This window comes from Amblyomma maculatum, chromosome 2 (assembly GCF_055883805.1).
Source record: "Amblyomma maculatum isolate TAMU_Amacu chromosome 2, ASM5588380v1, whole genome shotgun sequence".
Lineage (NCBI taxonomy): Eukaryota > Metazoa > Arthropoda > Arachnida > Ixodida > Ixodidae > Amblyomma > Amblyomma maculatum.
Genome location: NC_139345.1, coordinates 109,184,846 through 109,190,439, shown reverse-complemented (window position 1 = coordinate 109,190,439; position 5,594 = coordinate 109,184,846). Strand labels below are relative to the sequence as shown.

The 5,594-nt window shown below is 51.9% G+C and overlaps 1 non-coding gene across 1 annotated transcript; it reads right to left on the bottom strand.

Moving 5' to 3' along the window:
- Window positions 1-243: 243 nt before the first annotated feature.
- Window positions 244-426, bottom strand: LOC146199540 (U2 spliceosomal RNA). The gene has a single exon (XR_014705384.1). It is a non-coding gene; the product is annotated as a U2 spliceosomal RNA (small nuclear RNA).
- Between the last annotated feature and the right edge of the window lie 5,168 nt (window positions 427-5,594).

Sequence of the window (5,594 nt, the reverse complement as noted above, 5' to 3'; positions counted from 1 at the left end):
AACAAGAAAATGGTCATGGGTTCCCCTAGAGCGGGAACATCCATAGGGGGGGGGGGATCTCCAGGTTTACCAAGTCTTCGGAATGTCAATGCAAATGGGAGACCAATTGCAGTGGCATACAAAAGACCCGGCCGCACAAGAGATCAGCCGATCGGGCAGTGTCGTGACGGTGGCATGAAGAACCGGTGCCGGAGCACCGAGCCCTCACGCCAGCCATTCAGGGCACCCAATCATCCGAAGGGCAAGGGGGGTCCCAAGCATTCCCGGAAAGGGAATGGTTAAAGGCTGGTTCTAAGAACCAAGACCTTGAGTAGAATCCCGACCCCTGGCATCAGTCAAAGCGCAACACTCGGCCAAAGGCCGAGATATACTGACCCGAAGGTACAGTACTACACTTTGATCTTAGCCAAAAGGCCGAGAAGCGATTACTACACTTTGATCTTAGCCAAAAGGGTGGTGCAGTGGTAAGACGCCCGACTACTGTGCCGGAGTTCCCGGGTTCGAACCCGGCCTCGGCGGCTGCGTTTCGATGGAGGCGAAACGAAATGGCGTCCGTGTGCTGTGCAATGTCAGCGCACGTTAAAGATCCCCAGGTGGTCGAAATTACTCCGTAGCCCTCCACTACGGCTCCCCTTTCTCTCTTTCCACTTTCATTCCCACCTCCCTCCCTTCCCTTACGGCGCGGTTCGGGTGTCCACAGAGCAAGTGTGACAGTTACTGCGCCTTTCCCTTCCTGTGAACCAGTTTAACTTATTAACTTATGCGTGTCAGCATATCTGTACGTCGAAAATGTCGCTTTGGATAATCGTGCTCTAGAGTTCAAGCTCTAGTGTGTAAATGCGCTAGAATAAACCGCTTTCTTCCGACACGCTAAAGTTGCACGAAAGTCAATGTCATACTAAATCACAATCAAAAATGCTCAAAGCAGGGCCGAACTATAGGTCTAAGTAGGACGACTTAAGTGGCTTACACTTCAGTACCTGCTGTGTTTCAAGGACCGCAATGTAGGAGCATTCATAGCGCTGCTGAATAGAAGAAACATTCGGTTGAACGCTTTCGGGAAAGAATATTTGCACCTGAAGCGCTTTGCACTGATATCCAAAGTAAGCAAGACGAGACTGACCGGAAGCATGCAAAACAATTCGGTCCTTGCTATGCCAGCAGCAACTCTTAGTATGTGGCGTGAAAAAAAAAAAAGAAACTATCTCCATACGTAGACCAGAACAGGGCTCTTCTACACGCAAAGTTCCTGTCAGCATTAGCATTCGCGGAACTGAGGTTGGAGTTCGCATCATTTTAGGCTCTGTTACACGATACGCGTCACGGTATTACATTTGGGCTCCGCTGACCCTGACACTCAAGCAATAACTTGTGATGAGTGTAAGATGCTTGGCACTGAACACAGAACTTCCTTGTTGGTGTTTTTTTAAGACGACTGCATTTTTAGCTCTTTACATCATTATATAAATCCTGCGAGAGATGCGTCGGTTGTAGTCTGTGCATGTAGATTGCGCTCGTTGTTGTTCTCCGTCGCAGCGCTCGTAATTTGCAATCATGTACCAACTAGCTCAACTTTCCGTATTACTGCTATGAAGGCGAGCGTTACGTACGTGGGGTGCAGTGATTATACAAAAACCTACATTAATTATTAATATTGTTACGTGGAAGATTTACAGTCCCAAAGCTGTCCGCACAACTAACGTTGATGAGGGCACCGATTTCACAACACTCAGCGTCGTCGTCTTCTCGGAGTCTGTTGCACTTCTTCATCCTCATCACGAACAGCGAATACAGCTAGGTAACACTACCCCCCCGCGGGAAAAGCACAGTCCCGGTGCGGTCTATGTTAGCGAAATAGAACGTTGATGATAGGGCTTCAGACGGGACACATGCACTATTTCGGAGGTTGGAGCTGTGGACGTGGACTTCGGAACCACAGATTCAACTTCGTAGGTGACGTCGGTCACGGGGCGCAAAACACGGTAAGGGCCAGTGTAACGGGGCAAAAGTTTTTCACACAAGCCCACTCGACGGCACGGGAGCCACAGCAAAACGAGAGATCCAGGAGTGTAGTGGACATCACGGTGGCGGCTGTCGTACCGGATCTTTTGAGAGTCTTGGGATGCAGAGAGCCTGGCATGAGCTATCCGGCGGGCATCATGAGCACGGGTGACGGCATCACTGGTGTAAGTACTGGTGGCGTCTGCCGCGGGTAGAGAGGTGTCGAAGGGTAGTAACGGGTGTCGGCCAAATAATAAATAAAATGGGGAGTATCCAGCGGTAGAATGGACAGATGAATTGTAGGCGAATGTGAGAAAGGGGAGATGAACGTCCCAATCTCGATGGTCGTCAGACACATACATGGCCAGCATGTCTGTGAGGGTACGGTTTAGACGTTCCGTGAGGCCGTTGGTCTGGGGGTGATATGCGGTGGTGAATTTGTGGCGGACGGAGCACGAACGGAGAATTTCGTCAACCACTCGCGACAGGAAACAGCGGCCACGGTCAGTTAGTAGTTCGCGAGGAGCACCATGATGAAGAATTACGTTTTCTAAAAGGAAGTCAGCGACGTCTGTGGCGCAGCTGGTCGGGATGGCTCGGGTAATAGCGTACCGAGTAGCGTAATTGGTGGCGACGGCGATCCATTTGTTCCCCGAGGGGGAAACTGGAAAGGGGCCAAGGAGGTCAACGCCTATACGGGAAAATGGGTCAGTTGGTATGGGTATTGGCTGCATATGACCTGAAGGCAAAATTGTGGGCTTCTTCCGACGCTGACACAGTTCACACGCGGCAATGTACTGCTGGACAGAGCGGTAGAGCCCCGGCCAGTAGAAACGTCGGCGCAGGCTGTCGTATGTGCGAGAGACACCCAAGTGGCCAGCCGTGGGAGCATCATGGAAATGTTCAAGGAGGGTGGAACGCAGGTGTTGTGGAACGACGAGCAAAAGGTCTGTGCCATCTGGTCGCATATTACGTCGGTATAGGGTGTTCTCGTGGAGCACAAATAAGGCGAGAGATGGGTCAGGGCGGTCGGAGGTAAGACGGAGGATAATGGAATGCAGAGAAGGATCTAGGTGCTGTTCCTTGGCAATGTTGGCAAAGGCGGAGACAGATAAGACATATGCATCATAGTCAGAGTCTGTAGGACTAGGGGAGTCGACGGGATGACGTGACAAACAGTCGGCATCTTGGTGAAGCCGGCCGGACTTGTAGACGACGGAAAAGGTGTATTCTTGTAATCGTAGCGCCCAGCGCCCCAAACGGCCAGTAGGATCTTTGAGAGAGGAAAGCCAGCACAAGGCATGATGGTCTGTTATCACAGTAAAATGGCGGCCAAACAAATAAGGGCGGAATTTCGTAATAGCCCAGACAAGCGCCAGGCACTCTCGCTCTGTAATAGAATAATTTTGTTCGGGCGTTGACAGGAGGCGGCTGGCATACGCAATCACCCTTGTACGGCCGTGTTGTTGCTGAGCGAGAATAGCTCCTATTCCATGGCCACTTGCGTCGGTACGGAGTTCAGTATTGGCGAAAGGGTTGAAGTGGGCCAAGACTGGTGGAGTAGTAAGAGCAGCAATAAGCTTTGAGAAAGATGCAACTTGTTCAGGCCCCCAATAGAATGAAACGTCTTTCTTGAGGAGTTGGGTGAGCGGACGAGCAAGGACTGCGAAGTTCGGGACGAATCGTCGGAAATAGGAACATAGGCCAATAAAGCTTCGGACATCGCTGGATGAACGCGGAGTGGGAAAATCTGTGACGGCACGTATCTTGTCAGGGTCAGGCTGAACACCGGAAGCATTAACCAAGTGACCAAGCACTTTGATTTCCCGATGGCCGAAACTGCATTTCTTTGAGTTGAGTTGAAGGCCGGCGCGGCGGAATAGCTCGAGAATGGTAGAAAGGCGAGAGAGGTGGCTCTCAAAAGTGGACGAGAAAACAATGACGTCGTCTAAGTAACAAAGACAAGTCGTCCACTTGAAGCCGCGCAGCAATGAGTCCATCATCTGTTCGAAAGTTGCAGGGGCGTTACATAGGCCAAAAGGCATGACTTTAAATTGATAGAGGCCGTCAGGGGTGATGAACGCTGTCTTTTCACGGTCTCTCTCGTCGACAGAAATCTGCCAGTAGCCGGAACGAAGGTCGATGGATGAAAAGTAGCTGGCTCCGTGCAAACTATCAAGCGCGTCGTCGATGCGCGGAAGAGGATATACTTTTTTTTTGTTATCTTATTCAAATGACGGTAGTCAACGCAGAATCTCCAACTGTTATCCTTCTTCTTGACCAGCACGACAGGGGATGCCCAGGGGCTACTGGAAGGCTCGATTATGTCGTTCGTTAACATATTTTCGACCTCCATTTGAATGACGCGTCGCTCGGCAACTGAAACACGATAGGGCCGCCTGTGGATAGGACTGGCGTCCCCGGTGTCAATGCGGTGGGTTACAACTCTCGTTTGACCCAATGGGCGGGTGCCGAAGTCAAAAAGGTCACTGTAGGTAAACAAAAGCTTGTGTAAATCAGCGGCGAATTCAGGTTGCAGATCAGCTGATATCATGCTGTTAAGCGGATCAGGGCGCGATGTGGACGACGAGGGGGTGTTGGCAGGGACGGCAGTTGTATGATCTGTAGACAGAGCTGAAATGGCACAATCGGTCATCGGTGACAGCGAAGCTAATGAAATTCCCTCGGGCAGAACTTGAGTTGAAAAGCTGAAGTTAAGGACTGGGAAAGTGGTGCGGTTCTGGGATATGTGCACAGTTAGATGAGGAAGGGTGACGTGCCGCTGCAGCATGACATCAGTAATGGGACAAGCGAGATAGTCGCCATCTGGGACGGGTGGAAATGGCGACATAGGGATGTAAACGGCAGTTTCAGGAGGAAGGTGGCTAAACTGTGCTGATCGAAGGCGGGGTGAGCAGGAGGGGTCTTCAGAGCAGAGCGGAAGGTCCAAGCGAAGTAGGCCGCTAGAGCAGTCAATAAGGGCAGAGTGGGCTGTTAAGAAATCAATGCCAAGGATAACGTCGTGGGGGCATTCATGTAGGACGGTGAACAACACTGGGGCATGACGGTCAGCAATTGTAACTCGCGCCGTACACATGCCAACCACGGCAGCAGGGCTGCCATTGGCGACGCGAACTGTGGACGAGACGGCTGGCGTAAGGACTTTCTTGAGGCGACGGCGAAATGAGGAGCTGAGAACGGACAGTTGGGCGCCTGTATCAATTAGAGCAGAAACGGGAACTCCATCCACAAGGACGTCGATACGGTTATTTTGTAGGGCGGGGGTCAACAGAGGTTTTTCAGTCCGGGTCATAAATGCAGCGCCACCTCCGGGAGCTGCATTGGCTAGTTTTCCGGTACGTGGCCAGAATATGACGGTGGCGAATTGCGGCGAGGAAGAGGAGAATGCGAACGTCGTGCTTGCGGGGATGGGGAACGGTTGGCAGCACGGACAGTGGAACCGGGGTCAGCAAGGGTCTGGTAGGGGCGAGGTGGGGAATAGCGAGGGGCATAGTCTCCGCGGCGGTCAACCTAGGTGTACTGACGAGATGGCGTGTACCAGCGACTACGGCAGTGGCGGGAAATGTGGCCAA